The sequence below is a fragment of the Macaca thibetana genome, chromosome 3, assembly GCF_024542745.1.
Source record: "Macaca thibetana thibetana isolate TM-01 chromosome 3, ASM2454274v1, whole genome shotgun sequence".
Taxonomy (NCBI): Eukaryota; Metazoa; Chordata; class Mammalia; order Primates; family Cercopithecidae; genus Macaca; species Macaca thibetana.
The window spans coordinates 107,303,598-107,327,255 of NC_065580.1; the positions used below are offsets into that span (position 1 = coordinate 107,303,598).

The 23,658-nt window shown below is 40.1% G+C and overlaps 1 protein-coding gene and 1 long non-coding RNA gene across 10 annotated transcripts in view; both read right to left on the bottom strand.

The window, feature by feature from the left end:
* ELMO1 (engulfment and cell motility 1) overlaps positions 1 to 23,658 on the bottom strand; it is a 578,919-nt gene that overhangs the window by 108,634 nt on the left and 446,627 nt on the right. The window lies entirely within an intron of this gene.
* Positions 7,325 to 23,113, bottom strand: LOC126950145 (uncharacterized). The gene is made up of 2 exons (XR_007724066.1): positions 22,903 to 23,113; positions 7,325 to 11,171 (listed from the first exon to the last, which is right to left on the bottom strand). It is a non-coding gene; the product is annotated as an uncharacterized LOC126950145 (long non-coding RNA).

A 23,658-nucleotide genomic window follows, 5' to 3' on the forward strand; every position in this document is an offset into this window, starting at 1 on the left:
TAATTCAATGGAAACATATAACTGCTCAAAAATCTTTTTTTCTTTTTGTTAATAGTTTGATATTTATGAATACGTTGCCTACAAGAAACACAAATCATTAAATAGCTTTTAAGCATTTTTTCATAAAAAACCTAAAATTTAAACATTCTACTTGAAAAAAAAAGTAGTTTAACATAGTGCTCTAATAAGATTGAAACAAAATACCCCTCTTGCCCCTCTGTCCCACAGAATAGTACTTTCTACCCGGACCTTTAATGTGGCCAGGCATGTAAATAGTATTATCCTAGAGCAAATCTTCAATTTCAACTACCTGCTTTGCATTAACAGAGAAGCAAAAAATCCTGACTCAGCAAGAAAAGACTTCATACCTCAAAAATGGTGTTACTTAATTAAATTAGACTTCCTAAATGGAAATGATCTTTTAATCTATACTTGCAAACATGCTGCTCTTTGGTGAAATGCTTTTTAAATTATTCCTAAAATAACCACACTGTGGTAGAAAATTTTTGGCTGTAGCTTAGGGAAGTTTCCAGCTATAACTGGCCTCATGACCTAGTGTCGGTTCCAAGCAGACCAGTTTCCACAGTGCCCATTTTGGGGATATCTGAAGAGCCAAGCTGCTTGAACTGAAATCACAGTGGAAGTTTAAAGAATACTGATTCTCAGGCCTCAGCCTCGGTGACTTGATCAGGAAATGAAGGCCGGTATGTCCAGCTGAGGAGTTTGAAGTACATCTAGAAAACAATTTGGGGCCATTAAAAACTTTGAGGCAAGGGAGTGCATCACGAGATGGACATGAAAATGAAGTATGAAAGATGGATTAATGTGGGAGTCAAACCCAAGAAGTGGAGAGCCCTGAAGAAGTTCTGTGGTGACCCTGGGTCACTACAGAAAAACATGAGGGAAAGCTGAATGATGTGGGAAGAAGGTAAGCATGAGATTCAGGGCATTTTTTAGGAGGCAGAATGTAGAGTTTGGTGACTAATTGGATGTGGTAGGTGTTGAGTAAACAGAAGGAGCTGAAAGCTCTTTCCATGCTCTGGCTTGAGTTAAGCATCTAAGGGAATTAATGGGGGTGGGGTGGGGGTCAGAAGAAAAGCACAACAAAGGAGAATCTAAAATTCATGAGCTCCTTAGGAGCTTTGAAGTCCTCCTCCCGCAAAAAGGATAGCTTAGCATTGTCTGCAGTTAGCATCAATAAACAAAGATCTTACGTAAAAGCTTTGGGTATGTGTGTGACTCAGTAAGACGCAGAATCACAAATCACTGTTCTCTCCACTACTAGAAAAGTATTACGGAAAATTGGAAAAGTGAGAAAAGATATATTTAAAGAATGTTCACGCAGTATTGTTGCTAATAGTGTACAACTGAGAACAACCTATGTGTCAACTCTAGAAGACTGGTTAAATAAATCCTGATAGAGTTACACACTTGAGTGTCATGTAGTAATTAATAATGGCATCTTTGAGCCAGGTGCGGTGGCTCACGCCTGTAATCCCAGCACTTTGGGAGGCTGAGGTGGGCAGATCACGAGGTCATCGAGACCATCCTGGCCAACAAAGTGAAACCCTGTCTCCACTAAAAATACAAAAATTAGCTGGGCGTGGTGGTGTGCACCTGTACTCCTAGCTATTCGGGAGGCTGAGGCAGGAGAATCTTTTGAATTCAGAGGTTGGAGGAGGCAGAGGTTGCAGTGAGCTGAGATCGCACCACTGCACTCCAGCCTGGTGACAGTGAGAGACTCCGTCTCAAATAAATAAATAAATAAATAAATAAATAAATAATAAAGGCATCTTTGAACTGCATGTCTTGATGTGAAAAGAGGTAAAGAAAGGGGACCACAGAACAGTTGGGATAGTGTGATACACATATACGCAGAAAAATGTCTAAGAGATAAATACCAAAATGCTTGCAGTTTTCTTTGGGTGGATAGATAAGAGGCATTTTTCCTTTCAGGATGCCTACTTTTTCTAATTTCTCACCTGTAAGCTTGAATTAGTTCTATATAAAACAAATGTCTTAATAGGAACAAAAAGCACCACTGAAATTTCGTAACTGTTGATTTGTCACCTATATGTCTATATCCAATGTGTCTTCAATTAGTTATACAGAACACATGTGTTCCAGCCTCCCGAGAGAGTCAACTTTGAAGGACATCTTATAAAACCTGCCCTTTCCCTGTCTCTACTAAAAATACAAAAAAATTAGCTGGGTGTGGTGGTGGGCACCTGTAGTCTCAGCTACTCAGGAGGCTGAGGCAGGAGAATGGCGTGAACCCGCGAGGCGGAGTGTGCAGTGAGCGGAGATCGTGCCACTGCACTCCAGCCTGGGCGACAGAGCGAGACTCCCAGTCTCAAAACAAACAAACAAACAAAAAAACCTGCCCTTTTGCCCTGCCCCTGGGTACTGTGTATTAAGTCCTTGATTACAGAAAAGCTATAAACCTGACTGGTTACTTTAACTCTTTCCCCTCACCCTGAACTGTCCCAGAGTCATGCTTTAATGCGACATCTGAAATTGACAGAAAGCAATTAGAGAACCTACTTTTAGATCCTATGAAAACCAGTATTTGTACCTGCTGTCTTGTAGTATAGTTATTTGTGTAGGTTCTTTACATATCCTATTAAATTGCAAGCCCCAGGAAGGCAGAATTTATGTCTGATTAAAGCTTGCATTCCCTAGAGTGCCAATAGTTTTTGTATATTTGGCATTTAATATTCATAAAGAGAATTATTGATGAATTACTGTATAAGACTCAGTGAAATACAAATATTCCTTGACTTATAATGAGATTATGTCCCAAAAAACCCATCATAAGTGGAAAATATTTTAAGTTGAAAATTCACGTAATGCTGAACATCATAGCTTAGTGTAGCCTACCTTAAACATGCTCAGAACACCCACATTAGCCTACAGGTAAGCAAAATCAACTAACATACAGTATATTTTATAATGACGGGTTAAATATTTCATGTAATTTATTAAATACTATACTGAAAGTAAAACCAGAATGGTTATATGGGTCCTCAAAGTATGGTTTCCACTGAATGTGTGTCGCTCTCACACCAGCATAAAGTTGAAAATCTTAAGTGGAACCATCGTAATTTGGAAACTTAAGTCTGTACATTAGGTTTAGAATTTAGTAGTAGATGTTTCTTTCCTTAAGAATGAAGGGCCTTCCTTTTTTAACTAATTAGAATTATGTAAGCCATTCTTTTCTTTTTTTGTTTTTTCTACTCTGGCTTTGGGGAACACAGAACTACATTTTAAATTCTCAATCCCACTATCTACAGTACCCTACAGTTAACTTCCTTCCTTCTTCCTCCACATGGTCTTGAGCTTTTATGAACCAAATGAACCTGTGCATACACAACGCATACGTGAGTTACCACAAAGCCATTTTGGAAGTCGAAGGAATACAAACATAAACAGCTTAGTCATAAGAAGTTTAATAATAAACAAACCAAAGTTAAAAGCAAACTTAAAATGAAAAATTCTGAGTTTCCATCACAGCCTAGTACATGTTCTCCAACCAGCCTTGCTTCCCTCTGACCTCTTGGCCACGATCACCCCAGCATCCCACATCCAGGATGGGCTCTGGCCATCTTCCCATTCCTTGAATACCTCTGTCTCTGGGCTTCCAGGAACTTTCCTGGCCTGAAACACTTTTTCCCAAGCTCTTGATGTGGCCACTCTTCCTCAGCATCCCGGTTTCTTCCACAGGCCTTACCCACCCATCCTTTCCCCATGAGTTCCCTCCCTAAGATCCGTTTCTCCCCATTCTTAATGTATTCATGGCATCACGGCTGGAGTGGCCTGGCTGCCTCCCCAGCTGCCTCCCTGAGGACAGTCTCCTTGTCTTTCCTCCTCACTGCTGCAACCCATTGTCTAGAAGAGGGAGGGCCTGGCTTATCATAGGCACTGAATAAATATTTGTTCCAGCAGAGGATGAATGAATAATTAAAGGCACTTTTCCCCTAGGTTATACAGAAGAAACCTTGTTCTTTCTCCCAGAAGATTGTTTTCGGACTCGGCTATGGGAGAAGAGAGGGAGGCACTGGAGAAAATGGCTTAGTAAGGGGAATTGCCGAGATGCTCAACCTGGTTTCCCTCAGAGTTGCCCTTTCGTGGGTTTTATATGTAGGGTTCTACTCTGCTTATAATAAGGATTTGGCAGCTACAATAAAATGTGAAAAACAATGATCAACGTAACTGATATGCCTGCAAAAGAATCCTGTCTCTAGTCAGTACTGAAAATTGAAATCAAGTTTCTATAAAAAACCTAATCCCAATCATTACATGTTGCAGTCCATAAAGATGACAGTGGAAAGGTACAAATGGGAAAAAAAAAAAACCCATTCCAAACACATCATTTCCTCTGCATTACCTAGCAGATCATTAACACTGCTTGGAAGCATCACATCTGCCCGTATGATGTGACCTTAATTGGAAGCAAGCATACTTCCCCACATAAGGATATATATGTTGGATATAATGCTTACATTTTGATGTCTTGATCCCCCATGCTGCCTGTGTTCATATTTCATTTTTTCCCCTTACCAAATGCCTTCAAAGCAAAACTCGGAAGGAAAAATGAATACACTTCATTTATTTTTAAACTCTGCCAAATCATCTCAGACAGGTAATGGAAAGGAAAAGAGGAAAATGCTTGGTGTAATAGAGCCATATTTTTACTGCAGCTCCTCCATTTAATTCCCAGGACCTCTGGCTGCCTTCCTTTCAGGACGCAACCCCATTCAAATCTTACATTATCTTGCCTACTTTCAGCCATTCATTATTGCAGAAGTCACGCCACAATGGCATTCTGCCAACATGAGTTTAATGTCACTTTTATACGACCTAACTGTATGCCTTGGAAACCATTTGTGAAATGGGAATCAGACCTGAATCTACGGGTCAGCTTGAAGGTTATTTATATTTGGAATCCTTTGTGTAACAATGAATATTAAGACCGCGGGTTTTTAAGTGAGACTCCTAAAAACTTGGCCTGTATCTACTGCTCCCCAAATAATGCTGTTTCACATGACAAGGACACCCCTTCTCGAAGCAGAAGCAGCAATGAAGAGAAAACACCCATCCACAACAAAGGGCTCTTTCCTTTCTCAATCAATAATTCTGACGAATCTGTTCTCTACAACTTTACATGTGAGTGATAAATGATTTGAGGAATGTGTTGATATTCATATGAACTGTCTTCTTTTTCCTCCATGGATGATTAGCATCAATGAATTGAATTAATGTGCCACTTGACAGTTTTGAACAAAGAAGTGGTAAAAAGACATCACCAGAGCCCAGAGAGAAATAATGAAAAAGAAACTTTGACCATAAGACAAATTATTCTTCAGAGAGGACCAGAATAGAAACACCAGTTCAAATTAGGGCCAGTTTTATTTAAGAGATGCATTAACCATCTGGAAAACATGATAAGCAGCATGTTGATTAAATCAGCAGGCTGCTCCAAAGAGGCTGGCTGGCCACTGGAGAACACATTTCAGGTATGGGGGATGTTTAGAAATAGAAATGGAGAAGAAAGCAACAGTGCCAAGATATAACATGCTTGGTTGTAATTTATACACTGATATGGCTGCAGGTAGAATAAAGTAGCAGCTAGTCTTTTCACAAGTGTTCACTGGAGGACATCAATCACAAACGTCTCTGGTTTCTATTCTCTTTAGTAATGTATACTAAGTTTACAAGAGATTCACTCTTATATTGCCTCTCTTCTCTAAAATATATAGAACCATATGCTCTAGGCCAATCAATTTGAAGTTTGAATGTTTTTTCTCACATTCAGTACTAAAAATTGGAATCAAGTTTTCTATAAAACACTGAATCCCAATCACCATGTATTCCACAAAAATGACAAAGGAAGGGTACAAATGGGACAAAAGCCCATGGTTGAGATGCTTGTTAAAAAAGAATACGTATTTCTGGGCCATACTCCTGAGGTAGGGTCCAGTGATACGTCTTTAATTAACAAGTGCCCCAGTTAACCCAGCGTGGCATCAGTGCTGGGCCTTGGCTTTTGGTTGGTCAGTTCAGGAGTTTGTTAAATTGCCACTAGGGGGAGTGTTGGCCAAACTTTGCACTTCTGGCAAAGGGAGGGTGCTGCTGACCACTTCCAGAAAGCTCAGATTCAGGGACAGAGAGCACAGAGAAAGGAAAGAGCAAGAGAAATTCATGTCCCTGGATAGGTAACACTGAAAGGAGTTTCTGGTAGGGATTCAGGCACCTGGCGATGAACAGCTGACATCTTAGAGATTAATGATAAAAGACCCAATGATGGAAACACGAAATAAAAAAGAATTCAGGTTTTGGAAAGAGAACACATCCTAGCTAATATCTTCTCCCTCCACCTCTCATTCATGTCCCTTTCAGGGAAATGGAAAGTGAACAAACTAACCGGGGAACATTAGGATTTGGTGGCATCCTCAGTCTTGATAAATTATGCAGGCATGATTTTTGTATGTGCTTTGCCTGTTACTAGAACCTTTCCATTATTTTTATATTAAATTTTTGTTTCAGTAATTTTATTATTGAATTACAGAAATACTACCTTCTAATTGAATAATATTAGGAAGAAATATAAAAATGAAAGGAAGAAGTTAAAAATCACTTGTAATCCTTACACTCCAATAATGAGTGTTAGCACTGTGGTGTAGAGTCTTCCAGAATTATTTTTAAGTTTATAATTCCATGCTATTTTTTCTAGATGAAATATTGGTTTTACTTCTCCCCACAACCATTCATATCATCAGCTCACTCCCATGACATGAGTCTTCCTAAGGTCTCTTAAAATATCAAAGAATATTTATTCTGCACCTCTGATTTTCTTAGGATGAACTCTTTGACTTGGAATGGAAGGATAAATATCACAGAAAATTTTGAGTTCTTAATAAACATTGCCACTTTCAGAAAGACTGTACTAATCTATACTTCAACTGGCAAAGTATGACACTTTGCTTTATTAGCAATGTATATATTTTATCCCAAATATATTATTCACACGTAGCCTATGGTTATTTTGTTTGTGCAGGCATGCGTGTCTGTGTGTACTAATTGAGTTTTGTAAAGCACACGAATATTGCCACCGATTAAATTCATTAATTAAATTTTAATCAGCTCCATGTCTCTGTCATTTTCAATTAAATTTTGTTAATTCTCATGTTTTCTCTATATTTTGTTTGATAGACTGTCAATTATTTCTATTAAGTAATTGCCTTAATAGCAATAGTTCTTAGATTCACTTATTGATTCTATTATTTCTTTTATTTTCTAGTTTATTGCCTTTTATTATCTTTTCTTTTGTATTCTTTGGGTGCTTTTGTTATTTTCGAACATGAGTTATATCCTGAGTTCATTTGTTTTTATTCTTTCTATATACATAATTTAAATATAGTAATTTTGGGGCTACAAATATACTATATGAGGGCAGCTTTGGCTATATCCCATAAGTTTTGGCATGCGATGTTCTCACTGTCATCATTTTTTAAATCTTTAGTAGCAGTTTAGATTTCCTCTTTGGTTCAGTGATTATTTAAAAGCCTTTGAGAATTTACTGAGGATCTTTAGCCATGTAAGTGATGCATTTTTGAAAAAGTTGCATGGATACTGAAAAATAAGGCCTACTCTCAGGGGAGGGTGTCAATTCAGTGTGTACCTACCTATTAGTTGACACGTTAATTATATTATTAAAGTATTCTATATATTATATTTTAACATAATACAGTTACAATGTAAAGATATGCCATCACAGCTATATTTAAAGGTATCCATACAATACGTACATATTAGTTGACATGTTATTTATATTACTGAAGTATTCTATATATTATATTTTAACATAATAGAGTAATAGTGTAATGAATGTCAGTCCAGCTATATTTTTGTTCATTTCTTCTTGCATTTCTAGTTTTTTCTCATATTTGGGTGATAATGATATATGGTAAATTCAATATTCATGATATTGTATATTGTTTTTCAACCCAATTTAAGATCTGTGTCATTTCACAAGCAGTTTAACTCAGTATGTTTACAGCCACAACTGCTTCCTCCCACTTTCATCACTTCCCTAGTTTTATACCTTAAGTTGGTGCACATCAGGATTGACTGAGGAAGCTGCTGGTGATATATGTGTGCAGTATGTGGGGGGTGTGTGTGTGTGTGTCTGTGTGTGCTGTTTAAAAACATACTTGCTTAAGCCTCCCTTGAAATTCCGGCTTAGAAAGTCTGGGATCATCCTGGGGCTGGGTCTCAATTTTTAAAAGACTCAACCGGTGACTATATCCAGCAAAGGATGAAAATCACTGCTTTAAATATTTCCAAAACAAACTCTAAATAAGTCATATTTCTTTAATAATTAAAGTCAAGAGTAAAACATTCCCTTTATGAACCCCTTGAGTCGCTTTCCTGTTCATATTATTGTAAGGGGTTTAATTTTTATTAATATTTTAACAAGATTTATGTTGTTCAAAAATCCACTTTGATGTCAATAAAATTATTATAAAAGTCAAAACATACCGATAGTAAAAATATGTATCGAAGAATACTATACTAAAAATAAACCTCTTCGTCTGGATTCCCCAGTCTCATTCTCCAGCATTAACCACTCTTGATAGCATTGTATTCATTTTTCAGGCTTTCCTTATACATGCAAACACACATACACATGCACACACACACAAATATATTCATACACTTAATACACATACACACACACACACACACACACGCACACATACACCCCAGGGATCATGCTGTATGCTGTCCTAATACCTTCTTTGTTCCATGAACTATTTCTTGGTAATCTTCCTTCGACAAATACACACAGATGCACTGCATTCTATACAATAAAATCATATTACACAATTTATCCAGATGCGGCTGGGCAGCAGACATGATAAACTGGTTGGGAAAACCATGCCAGTGTGGACTGTGCTGTTTCCAAATGTGGTAGCCACAAAACTGTGGCCTGTAACTTAGTCCACTGGAGGCTTCCCCCTCTGTGGTTAACTAGCTAATGTTGCTTACAACCTTATAAGCTTTTCACTGTTTTCTAAGATCCCTGAGAGCAAAAGCTGGATTGTATTCTTTTTGAATTCCTTCCATGTCTCTGGCATATTACTAGGCATGTAGCATTCACTTGATAAAGGTTTTGTTGAATCACTGAATACTGGTAACAAGTGACAAAACGACCACACTTTTACCACTCTTCTGAAATAAGAGCACAATAGTTTCCTGTCTTCTCTTTTCCTGAATGCAAGAACAAAAAACAAAACCTGAGTTACTTAGGTATGTGGTTGTGCAGCGTCAGAGCTGGCCAGTCAATCTGGAACTCCCGCTTCTCCAGAACTCTGAACTGTGGGATTAGGAAGAAACGTGGCATTCAGAACATGGATGCAGAGTGTAAGGCTGCTCACATGAGGGAGATATCAGGGGAGAGGCCAGGAGCCTTGCCATTCCAGCTACCTGGTGCCCGACAGAGCTGGACATCAGGATGGACACACCATCTTCACTGCCATTGCCAAGGAGATGGGCCACCCCTGGGACATGTTCTCCCTGCAACTGTGGAAACCTAGGTATGGAGGCCTCACTGGTGAAGTTGTGTGTACGACTCATTTCAACTTGAAGGGAGATTGGAAAGCACTACCTGGAGAAGTCTTCTTCAGCAAAAAATGAAAGTTCTAGAAATACTAAGTTTCACCAAACATTAAGAGGATAATTATCTACAAGTACTTAACAGGCCTTACCACCAAGGTGAGGCATGAACTGTTCAAGGTGCTTTGTGGAGGTGAGAGAAAGTTTTGGCAGGTGGTGATAATTAAATTAAACTGAGAAAAATTACATTTCAGCTGGGCATCCAGGGAAGCCTCCCTTTGAGAGAGGTCTATTAAACAACTGTCCCAAAGGATACACTTAAGCCATTTAAAGTCAAACTGAGCTTGTTATTTGAAGACATAAGAAAAGAAATAATTTTAAATGGGGGAACAGGAGGAGTTAAGGGAAGAAGTAGCTGACTTAATTTGTTACATTTTTTTCTGTTGCTTTGAAGGGTTGTAAACATTACACTTCCACCTCTCCCTGGGAAGGAAACATCCAGATTCCAGTGATTCAGAAAAGCAGTATTACCAAGAGATCTAAGCGTGGTGTTATTTACTCACTAAATTTACTCTTTGAAATGTGTTTGGTCAGCTGTGCTTGGCCTCTGTGACTAGCCGTATTTGTCCAGAGGCTAATTAGCTCGAAGGGTAAAAAGATCAGAGAGTTAATCCATAATCTCGAGTGACTGATGAAACTTAACTGCCAACTGGTGTCAGAGCGGATCCTTTTTTAAAAAAAAGGATTAATAGGACATGCTAGCTATTCTCAAATATTAACTTTTCCAAGAATAAGACAGGATAAAACAAGAGAAAAGACAAGCAGAGATTTTTTTAAAACCTCTCCAACATTTGTAAGGTAATTTCACAAATAAAACTTCTAGAATTCCAGGGGAGCATGCGGGCTTTCTTGCTGTGTGATTCATGAGTCTGGGGTGCTCTTAGGCACTGGTTGCTTTCTGGCCCCCCAACAATGGCAATGAACGTTTCATTGTCGAGCACTTATTATGTGCCGAGCACCAAGAGTTTTACATGTTATTAATTCACTTGGTCCTCCAAGTAATCTAAGAAGCAGGTATTATTATTCTATTTTATAAGAGACACCATTTGGGCCAGAGGTCACACAGCTAATGGGATTTAAACCCAAGAGCTCTGGCTCCAGTCTTTGACCTTAATTGCTCTTAGGGGAAGGAGATAAAAATTCCTATCCTGATGGCCCATGCCATGTGGCAATTTCCAAACACAGCTAAAAGAAACAGAAGTCCCTGGGCTTTGGAAAGTCCATGAAAAGAAACTGTGCTTTTGAGTGCACTCTATCAGTTTGCCAGGGCTGCCATGATGAAGTATGGCACACTGGGTGGTTTAAACAACAGAAATTCATTGTCTCACAGTTCTGGAGGCTGGAAGTCTGCCTTAGCAGGGTCGGTTCCTCTTGAAGGCTGTAAGGGGCTCTGTTCCAGGCCTTTCTCCTTGGCTTGTAGATGACCATCTTCTCCCTGTGTCTCTTTACATCATCTTCCTTCTATGCATGTCTGTCTCTGCATCCAGTATTCCCTTTTTATAAGGACACTAGTCATACTGGGATTAGGGTCCATCAGATGTCCTCATCTTAACTTGATTACCCCTGTAAAGACCCTATCTCAAAATAATGGAACTTTCTGAGGTTAGGACTTCAATCTTTATCTATATATCTATGTCTATATATACATATATTTGCCTAGGCTAGATGGAGTACAATAGTGCGAACTCGGCTCACTGCAACCTCTACCTCCTGGGTTCAAGCGATTCTCCTGCCTCAGCCTCCTGAGCCTGAGCAGCTGGGATTACAGGCACCCACCACCATGCCTGGCTAATTTTTGTATTTTTAGTAGAGACAGGGTTTTGACATGTTGACCAGGCTGGTCTCGAACTCCTGACCTCAGGTGATCTACCCACCTCAGCCTCCTAAAGTGCTGGGATTAGGAGTGTAAGCCACCCACGGCTGGCCAGGACTCCAGTATATATTTTTGAGGAGGACATATTTCAATCTATAACACGCATCAAGGTTTCTAAGCAGACTTAAATGTCCACTTGAGTGGTACAACCTAATTGGTGAAGCCAGAGCATGGTGCAGTCTCCCATCCATCCTACAGGTACATCCTGATAAAAAGCCAGCCCTCCGCTTCCTGGAGGGAGACTGCTGTTCTTTTTCTACCCTAGCTGGCTAATTAGAAGTGCTAGTATAGGGAAAATTTTTCTGATCTGCATAACTGAGGCCTGACATTTAGGAGGACTGTGCTTTGACACTGTCCCATTAGGGCCCTATGTCTCTATCAGCTACCCTCTAAGTTGCAGAACAATAGCCTGAGTGAGGGCTGAGATGCCCACATAGGCCTCAATTTGCCCCATGAGAAGGAAACAAGCTCCGGCCCATCATTAGGATGGTCTTGAACTATGGAAGCCACACTAGTGATCCTGTCTTCTAAGGCAGTGACTTCCCCACTCCCTATTTTAAAAACTGTATGTATGGCTCAGACATTTTTAAGTCAACAGTTGAAGTTTTTCATCAGGCCAGGCGTGGTGGCTCACACCTGTAATTCCAGCACTTTGGGAGGCCAAGGTAGGCAGATCACTTGACGTCAGGAGTTCGAGGCCAGCCTGAGCAACATGGTGAAACTCCATCTCTAATAAAAAAAAAAAAAATTAGCCAGGCATGGTGGCACATGCCTGTAATCCCAGCTACTTGGGTGGCTGAGGCAGGAGAACTGCTTGAACCCAGGAGGCAAAGGTTGCAGTGAGCTGAGATCATACCACTGTACTCCAGCCTGGGTGAGAGCGAGTCTCAAAAACAAAACAAAACAACAGAAAATTTTCATCAAAGTTGAAATAGTTTCAAAGAATATCATTTTCAGTGTACTACAATATTGACATTTAAAAGATAAAACTGGCTGGGTGCTGTGGCTCACGTCTATAGACGTGAGCACTTGGGAGTGCTCCCAGCACTTTGGGAGGCTGAGGCGGGTGGATCACCTGAGGTCAGGAGTTCCAAACCAGCCTGACCAACATGGTGAAACCATGTCTCTACTAAAAATAGAAAAATCAGCCAAGGGTGGTGGCGCATGCCTGTAATCCCCGCTACTTGGGAGGCTAAGGCAGGAGAATCGCTTGAACCAGGGAGGCGGAGGTTGCAGTGAGATGAGATCGTGCCACTGCACTCCAGCCTGGGCAATAGAGTGACACTTGTCTCAAAAATAAAAAGATAAAACTGTATGCCATCTTTTAAATATATAGTTGAATATACATACAATAGTAATTTGAGATCCATATCACTCACTTAAAAATACATGAATAATCTCTACTTGAATAGTTGGAAATCATAATAATTATTTTCCTCCTTGAATAGTGGTCAATAGGATTTATGTAAAAGCCTCAATACCAAATATTTTAGGCTTTCTAGGCAGTCTCTGTCACAGCTACTTAATGTGCCACTGCAGTATGAAGGCAGCCACAGACAGTACACAGAAAAATGGGCACAGATGTGCCCCAATAAAATGTATTTACAAGTCCAGGCAGCAGGCCACAGGCCATCATCCTTTAATGCCTGACCTAGAACCCAAACTCCCATTTTATTTCCCATTTTCCCCACTCTACCTCAATCTTACTCATACAGAATTTTATCATAATGGAATTTTATGCTTAAAAGTCTTTTATTAATCATCCTATCATACTTCTCTGAAACAAAAACACATACACACTAAAATCTAACTTAAAAAATACTTCCTGTGAACAGAAGGCTCTAATAAAACTTTTCTTCTTGATTGAGCTTAACAGCATAATTATTATTAATATAAACTAATTTAAACATGACTTTATTACCAATTTTGATACATAATTTCCAAACCCAAGAGAAGTATCCCATTGGGAATGCATCTCTTAACGTGACAGGGACCCACTTATGGTTCCTTATTTAAAAGATAGGTCACAAGTCCTTTTGTTTGGCTCTCAGAGAAGGTTTATATACTTTGAGCAACACACCATAGTAAGATCTGATGGAGGTGAGCGGGGGGCTTTCTTTTATCAAGAGAGAGAAGAGCGGTTGGGAGAAGTTGGTGTGAAAGCCACAGGTGCGGTTGCAAAATGATCAGTTTTAATGTATGTGTGGAAGCTGAGAATCTGAAAATGGATTATTGTGAGGCTAATTATCCATGCCTTCCTTTCCCCTGAAAGGTCTTCACACCCTTCAGAAGAATGAGCACCCAGGTTGGAGATTACTTTTCCAGTGTATTAGCTATAGATCTACGTACAGTTGGTGTTGAAATGGAGGCACCTGACCTCAGTAAAAACGTGGGCTTGGGAATCAGACACACTTGAATTTGAACTTCACTCTGCCACTTACTAACCGGATAATAAGCTAACTCTCTCTGTGACACAATGCCTTTTAATACTGCTTTTAACACGCTACTGAAACTGTTAGGAAAAGGACAGAGACTGAGAATTGGAGTCTCCCTGAGTCTGGCCCTCTATCCTTTGAGCATAGGAGGATGTACTCTTCAATAAAACTTGTTGCTTGACAGAGCATGCCATGTGGTAATTTTAAAATAATCACTACACTGAAAATTTTAAAAAAGGTTTAAGAAATCCCACTAAAGGAATATGCAAAATGCCTGGCACACAGAGAGTGCAGCTCTTAAAACCATCAGTGCAAGTGTTTCTGAGATTGGTCTGGCCTTGAAGCAAGTAATGGGGAGTCAGAGTGGTAGACAGAGACAGATCACCATACACAGTGGGTAGGATTATTGTATATTTACCTACAGTATTCAAATTTGGGGATAAGAGACTTTCATCTCCATTGCCATTTATACTTCTACCCAAGTCACATGGAACTGCAACAGTTCTAGATCACCATAGGTACAAATTCTTTCTCTTTTAACAGTTCTAACAGTTCAGAAACTTTTGAAAAAATTTGGTCCACCCAGGTTTCTACTTGTAGGTTGCTTTGTAAGACTAGGATAGTGTACACCTCTTGAATTTGTTTTTACAGTTCAGTTTCTCTTGGGTGTTTAGAGGGGAAGGAAGGCGGAAGGCAAAGATAGCTGTCGGACAATTTGTTTTCACTGATTACTTTCAAGTAGTTTTCAAACAACTCTTACAAAGGCCCAGTTTTTGAAAGTGGATAAATTTTCTTTATGTAAACAGGCATGGAAATGAATGCATAGGTGAATGCACAGATGACTTAGTGAATACATAAATAAATGTGGTTTGTTGAAAATTTTTCTTATTGTAGCTTCCATATTCCAGGGAATTCCAACGCTGAGGCTAATGATTGCCTGAAAAATAAATCTCCATGCAGGTTAATCCATATATACTCACAATTGGGAATCCCAAGGCCTAGAACAGTACCTGATAAAGGACTGGCATTCAGCAAACATTGGTTGTTGAATAAATTGAGCAAGAAAATGTGAACTCTGTCTCTTGTTAACAGTGGATATTAGCAAGTCAATGACGGTCTCTGAACCTCACTTTCTTTACCTGTAATAAGGTAACTGCATGCTACTACCCTCCCCTCACTCCCTGTTGGCTCATGGAGCCCAGATGTACAGCCCCAACAAGCCATACCAGAGGGCCTAAGTTGTCACCAGATGAAATCTATTTGACATCCTACGACTCAGGTTACTTCAAGATCTAGGATGCTATAGGTTTATATCAAATAGATGTCCAGATGTGACAGAGAAAGAAATCACCCCTTCTCCTCTCTTGACAGAATACATCATGGGTATGAAGTGCGTGGCCAGCGGGAGTGGAGGAGGGGTGGAGAAGAAAGTCATCAAGAAGTGGCTGGGAATCTGCATGTGAAAGAACCAAAAATGTACACGTTTCTCAAACATTATGCCTTCAAGAAGAAGAAAGAGTTGGGCTAGGATGGCGAAAACTCAGCTATCCAGAAAGATTTATGGACCATCTGCCGAGACCAAAAACATCTTGACTTACAAATGTAAAAGCCACCGATTATTTATGGCAGGTCACAGCCTTCTTGAATGCCGCCAGGCATCTCCCTAGAAGCACAATATCATTTGATGTTGACTGGCTTCCAAAACCAGGAAACTACACATCGCTGTAGCTCCACATTCTGGAGCTTCTGCTACCTTAGAAATAGGTTTCCAATTATTCCTCCTTAATAAACAAGGCTGAGTTAGGAGATACTAGATTTGAAGCATAATAGTAAGATCTTATTTTACAATCCACAGAGTACATGGGATATATTAATAAATGTGCTCTCTAAACATTTCTATGTACCAGATAGAGTTGATAAGATCTATATTTTATCCAGGAGAAAAAATACTAAAGATTGGAGAGGCAACATGGTGAAACCTAAATTTTACTTGGTGGCTATGCTGAAACTTGACCCAGGCCCTGGGTTTTAAGTGTAGTGCCTTTCCCTCTGGGTGGCCTCCAGTGCTAGCAGGGTTGGAGTGGTGTCTCAGGATTATCTAGGAGAATAATCTGAAAGTAGAGAGACCCTTCCATGGCAAAAGAGCAGAACTAGACATTCTGTGAGACGTGAAAAATAAATGGCTTCTACCCAAGGGATGGAATCAGACTATTTTCTCCTCACATACATATTCTAATTTAGTAATCACTCACACAGACATCATTCATATTTTCATTTGTTAACAGCCTCATGGGAAACGTACCTACTTCTCTTTCTACAGATGAGGAAGCTAAGGTTCAGAGAGATTAAGGAGTCCCTCTACCCAGTTCTCAGAAAATTTTAGAGGCAACAGAAGGATGGCTCATAAGGTGGTCTTTGCAAAGCTTCTTATGCCTGCTTTGCCCAGATATTTGACCCTGGCTTAGGGAATCTAGGATGTGGCTTTTATCCCACCATCATTCTCTAAAGCTAAAAGGTATGGCCCTGCTACTACCCTCATGGTACTAGAAAGAGTGCCCTGGAACCTTTAGCATGAAGTAGTCTAGGTTTAGGGACAGTACCAATGTTGGTGGTTTTCAAACCAGCTCCTGCTTTGATATCCCTCTTTGTATATGACAAAGTTTCTGAAATGCAGACTTCAAATTGCTGGCTCATTAGGCAAGGAGGGGGCTCCATCTCACCTGCTGGGACCTGTGACCTGGAAGACTTTAGTTAGAACTGAGTTGCCCAGAGCAGCTTGACTTGGGCTACCAGTGTGAAGGCCTGAGTTCCATTAGCTGATGGGTGCTTCTTTCCAACCAGGCAAGTGGATGTCAGAACTGCCCCAGATGCTATCTTAAATGTTCAGCTGCAAGAATTCCATCCAAGTTGGAAAGAAACTTTATTTCATTATACTTCCAGGTCTGGGAATGATGCCAGTGAACAGCTCTCCTTGACAGGTCTCTCATCACTTACAGCTTAAAGGAAAAGAGAAGTGAGCTCCCAAAGTGCAAGGCTGCAGCCCTCCTTGTCAGATGGCAACACCTCCACGGAACAGCTGAGCAAGAGGATGAGTAAAGAGCTGTCTGCCTTATCACCAAAACCCTGCATACTGATGATAATTCCCTGTATGCTTCTTTTCAAAGTCTTGCACAAGGCCCTGAGCTGAAGCAAGGACATAGGAGAGGGATGAAAAATCAGTTTCAGCTGTAAGACAATTCTGATCTCTCACTAGTGGTTGACTAAGTGCTGTGTTAAGAAGGATTCTGAAGCTAGATCTGGATACACCGGGAAAGATTGTTATTTTCAATGGAACATGGGCGCCAGAAGACAGACGGATAGATAGTTCAGAAGTTTGACACATATATGCCATAGGAAGTCACCAAGTCTAAACTTCAGTTTACCCATGTAAAGTTGCTGAGAATCACAAAGGTTAAATAACTTGCAAAACTTAGTTGCTAAACTAGAAACCACACTCTAAAGCCTTGGATTCTAGATTACTGCTCGCCATCATATGAATACTTTTCTAGTCATTATTTCTAGAATATCACAGATTGCTTGAAATGAGCTAGCAAATTAGCAGACTTCCAAATCCTGTGGTAATCCAAAGATACTTATTGTAATGATAATTCTACGTATGTGATGTTCAGCTACTTCCCAGCATCTCTGCACTCACTGAAATCCCAAATCACTAATTTCCACTCATGACTGAGAGTATTAAGCCTCGGCTTGGCTGAAAATCAGCAGACATGCAAAGCAATTCATCTTGCCCTGATATTCAACCCTGCCTATGGTTTAATCTATTTGTTCCACCAGTGTTGCTTCACTACAAAAAGTTAAGTAATATTATCAAAAGAAAAAAGTTGTAAAGGACCCACACAATTTACTCCAACCAACATTCACAAGGCATTCTTTGGAATTCTGTCCAAAATGCAGGAAATGGGGACCATTGGGTCAGAAGGCATTCCTGATAGGAAAGATAGTATTCAACCACATGGATTTTTTTTTTCTTAATGTTTTGTGGAATTCTTAATAGAGCTCTTTATTAAAGGAAAGTTTAAGAGGACTGAGCTTAGAGTGAGCTTTGGCAAATGGAGGCCAAATGAGAGGCCAAAGCTCACTCTAAGCTCAGTCCTCTTAAACTTTTCCAAAGTTCACTCATTTCGTCCATTTGATTTGGGTGAAATCATCAATTGGGGACATCATTAGAAGACTAAGACTAGTTGCCTGTAGGAAGGCTTTGCAGGATGGTTTTGATGTAGTTATTGAAGAGATTGATTACTCTTTCATGGTGAGTTTTACGTTAAAATAAATGTTTGGGGGAGTGAAGATATAGGATAATATCTGGTATTGAAGGCACGGATTTGAAGACCAAATTAACTGAAAGAATTATTTAGTCAATATTTTCTCGCTCAACAAAATTTGCAGAATTGAATGAGATGATAGCAATTAAATCACTCCTTAGCCTGAATTTATACTTGTCTTCATGAAGAATTATCTGCTTGTAGCAGAGTTACCTTCTCAGTTATGGTTTGTTTATAATTAAAATTAAACCCATGTTCCATACTGAGTTGACAGAGGGGGCCACAGAGCACAGTAAATAGCAGGGCCAAGATAAGTAAGGATTAAGAAAGAAATGCCACAGATGGATGAGTACTGACTTTCTGTAAGAGGAAACAGCATACTATTTTAATCCCCCCTTGCCAAACAGTGTAATGGAGAAACTAAGATTCAGCTGTCCATCTTGAGTTCACTATGAGCAATGGTGAAAGCAAAAGTTAGTATGTTTGTGAATACTAACATTCTGTTTCTCTGTTACCAGAGCAGGTGGTCCAGGTACCCTGTGGAGGTAAAAGAGATAGAGGTGCCGTGGCATGATGATGGAGTGAGAGAATTTACGGGCCTAGTGCGCGAGGAATGTTCTGAGATCCTAGTGCCACACTATCCAGTAGAGTAGCCACTAAACACGTGGCTAGGGAAGCCTTGGGGAGTAAGTGTGGTGAGTGTGACTGTGCCGCTGAATTGTAAATTTTATTTAATTTTAGCTCATTTAAATTTAAAAACCAATACTCAATTCAGTTATTGGAAAACTTTGATGTATGTTTGGAACAACTTGTGCACATGAATCTACTTTTTTAACTATGAATTTTATGAGATCTAAATACAGATTTCCTGTGAAAATCCAGTATCCAAATTGAGTTGTGTTGTAAATGTAAAACACATGTCATATTTCAAGGACTTAAAATGAAAAATTCAATGTAAATATTTTGTTAATAGTTTTGTAGAAATTTTGTAGTTTTGTAGAAAAATAGTTTTGTAGAAAATGTGTAGTTTTGTAGAAAAGTTGAAATAATGATTTGGACATAGTGGGTAAAATAATACATATCATTAAAATTAACTGGCCTGTTTCTTTTAACTTTTTTTCAGGTGAACTACTAGAAAAACTAAAATTACATACATAACTTGCATCATATTTCCATTGGACAGCATCGATGTAGAATGAGATCTGCTATATTGTCCCTGTAGTACATTTTTTGTACACTTGTTAAAATGTCTTCTACACATTTACATACCTAGTATAATACTAGAAAGTGCATAATACTAGCAAGCATAGCCAAGAACCCACGTTGTAAAAACCTGTTACCATGACCCCTACAGATTCCTTTCCACTTAGCATTGCAATCTTGCTTATTTTTTTATATCAGATAAGACATCCTGATAAGATGAACAGCTTTTCTTCTTCCTTCTAGCAGCCTAACCCCTTCCTTCTCATTTTTTATTGTTACATCTTCATTGTGAATCCATTTATAAAACAGATACAAGGGGAGATGCAGTGGCTGAACCGGGAGTGGAGGACTCACACACCCATCCAGCTCCACATTGCCCTAGCAGTCATCAATTCTCCCTCGAACTCTGAGGAACACAGTTTCTATTTCTGAGCTGGGCCCACCTCCCCTGCTCACAGGTCTTGAGAAAGCATGGTAGTCCTGGTGATTCCTGCAGCCATTGCAGTTCATAGGCACCCCCAAACTGGCTGCCTGGTGGTTCCTGGTTGTTCGTCACCCTCGCCATTGCTTTGGCCACTGCAAATCATTCCTGGCAAATGCAAGCAAAGGGCAGCCATGGGACACTGGTGACCTGTCACCTCTCCCAGATGGCCCAGGAGGAACTGGTCTCCTAGGTTAATTGACCCAAATCATACCAGGTAAAAATGCTACAGGAATGAGATGGGGCATCGCACGTAACATAAAGGGACAACCAATGGGGCATTTTGTGATGAGCTTTTTCTTAGCTCAAACTTCCCAAATAGTATTATTAATAATTCACCCAACCACCCCAAAATGCCTTTTCAATTTGACTTTAATTATTGTGATGACTGTTTAATTCAACTACCTATGGTCTGACTCCACTTGACAGACTGATAGGTTGATGAAACCATCTTCCCCTATCTACTCACTCTTCTTCCATATATGAATGTAGCAACAAGTACATCAACATGCATGAAACACCAAGCACTTGTCAGTTCCTAGCTGGATAAACACAGGCAAGGTCCTTAATATTTTGGCAACTAAATTTCCTCATCTAAAACAGGCAAAAAACATTAGTCCTATTAGGGCTGCTGGAAGATTCAATGTATTATTATATCTACATATAAAATGTACTGAGCAGTGCCTGGCACACATTAAATGGTCAGGACAGATTGAGATGGGGCTGCAGCATTTAGCGGACCCATATGAAAAGAAGGAGATGATGAACTTCAGGGTATGATACATTCTTGGCTATTCCCCCAGGACAGGGATCTTGCTTTACCCTAAAATGCCTGATAATCAAAGTGTTATGTGTTTATGCATGAATGCATTTGGGGGGTGTGGGCAGAGAGGAGGTTCATAGCTTTCACATTCTTAAAGAGTTCCATGATCCAATAATAGCTTAAGAACTACTGTTTTAGAATTTTTTTCATAAACATTTTTTACTGCTTCCATAAAAGGCTGGTTTCTTCTCTCATTCTTACCAACAGGTGCCAGCACTTCACTCATGTAAAGTGACACTACTGGGGGAGAGAAGGGGCCAAGGCAAAATGGACACTGACTCTAAGGAGCTGACTGTCACTTAATGCACATCCTCTAGAAACCAGACTTCCTAAAAACCGAGCATCGAGGTGTACTGAGGAGTGTGGTGCAGCAGGCAGAGTTAACACGCACACAAGCTCTTCCAGTCAGGCAGAATTCTCAATGTATGCAGCCATCTGGAGCCTCATGGGATCAGAGAGCAGCCTATATCTCTAGAAAGGCCTTCGGCTAACAAACAGGTCACTGACCTTGTCAAGTGACCAGGTGTCCCTGATGCACTGTCACCTGCAGTTAGGAAATTCTCCCTCTCCTGCAACGTCAGCCCTACTTCTTTAACAGACAGAGTAGAAGGTCTCTCCCAGACACCCAGTCGCCCTCACCCTGCCTTGAGTCTTCTACAGGCGCAAGATTCCTAGCTCTTTTGTTTCTTTAACCATTCCTCACAGGTCCCATTTAGGATAAAGTAAATTCTATCCTAGAGCCACGTGAAAACCCACAACATTCTCCTCTGCAAAAGGACATTTTTAAAAAAGGACAAACCAATAAGATTTCTCTTGTTTGACTATTTCATGTGCATTTCTTCATAAACCAGATGATAATGCATCATTCTCTTTTCCTCTCTCCATTATTTGAAGTCAAGTGGACTGTAAATAGAAGACATCAAGTGTGCTATAACACTTTCAGGCACATAAGACAGGAAATCACATTTTTTAAAAAAAGCAACAGTGATGAATCCTCAAAATCAGGAGACAAACAGGGGAAAAGATCTTAGGCAGAGATAGAAGCCCCAACTTCATCCCCCACTCTCTGCACCCAAGCCAATGGCAATACCTTTCCTCTCCCCGTTTAGAATGATTATAGCTGGTCTGGAATCCTGCTCTGTGCTTGGATTGCATCTTGCCACATACATTTTTAAGTTTGCAGCTAGAAGGGTCCCTACAGGCGAAGAGTTTCTCATTCCCCATGCTCCCCTCCATTGCCTGTTTATAGTTCTTCCTGTTTCTACCCAACGAAATTGAAAATTTCATCACCAGTGTCAGAAAATTAAACCCCAGGGAGCAGAGCAATAGCTCAGAGCATCCCTTTCCTGGCAGAGAGCCAATCCTTGAATATAACTTTGCAAACCCTCTCTGGTTTTTCAGAGGTTTGAAAGGATGCAAAATAGAGTCATTTTGAAGCATGCTTTTTGACTGCTAAAATCTTTCCAACTGCACTTCAATTTATCTTTGCAATTAATTAAAAAACACATTTCAGTTTGGAGACAGGTTTCATAAAAGAAGGAAAGGACATGACCTAGCTCAGTTACACATTTCCCAAGCAGAGAACAGTGGCACACGGAGAAGAGATGCTTCGTTCCGTGGCTGGGGATCTGAAGAAGTGTTTGACAGACCATTGTAATAACATCTGTCTTCACAATGCAAACACCAGCAATACATTCAAGGAGCTCCGGGCTCCGTGCCTGCACCTTTTTCTCTCTTCCTAGCAATACACAGGGTTGACTCTTATTATTAATGTAGCTTTAAAAGCATTTTCTTTTGAAATGCATCGACACCCAGGGAAATAAAGCAGAACTCTGCTCCTTACACTAATCCTAATAAGACAACCAATGTCCAAGTATAATGTACAGTCAACTACAAATCGGATCAGACCAAAGCAAAGCATGCAGTCTTTTGAATTCAGAGTCTCCTACATCATGGGAACCCTTGAATGCCCGCTCTTCCATGTGCTTGTTCCAATTCAGTTTTCTCGGCAGACAATAGGACAAAGCTACATTTAGCTCAGGCTGCTAATACCAGTGGACAGATGTGTCAGACGGAGGTTTACTCACCAAGCTCCCGTAAGTCCATCTTTCCCAACCACAAATACTGATTCTAAGCTGCTGCCACCACAAAGCGACTTAGAGTCGTCCCCCTGAAGAACAATGTGCTGGAATACCACCAGATGGTTCCTGAGTAAGCTTGTTCATGAAACAGGTTTCCAGTTGAGCCATGTGAACAGAGACCTGCCGCACACCTTTGAATGGTATACACTCCAAGTCCAGAGGAATAAGCATGTAGCTTTGCTTATGTTTATGGAGCTGGAGCCCAGGGATGCTCCGATTGGCAGAAGTCGAGGAAAGATCAGCCAATCAAAGGGCGCCTCCATTTCAGGGAAACTCCTGCTCATTTATTTAGCATCTTCAGAGATCATCGGCTTTTCTAGGAAGAGCTTTTCTCTTAGAGTATCACAAGAGAAAAATAATAACTTCGTTTCTATTTTAGTGTCCTATGCTCTTTTGTCAATAAACACATAGCTCCCCTTCTTGGTACTTCTCAATATCTCCCGTTTTTTCTTATAAAGAACTAAAAAACAAATAAGGACAAGAAGAAAAAGAAAAAGCTGGTGATGGGCTGGAGATAGTTCATATTCATCAGCCTCCACCTTGTTGGGAGAAAGGGGGGAGTGCCTGGGCTCAATAATTACTGATTCTGTTGCCATAGAAACAGACTGGCTGCAGCGAGTTGGATTCGTGTAGAACATCTGCTGCCAGACCCATAATCAACTGCAATCTCATCTCTTCCCCCTCTCTACTTTTATTTGATTG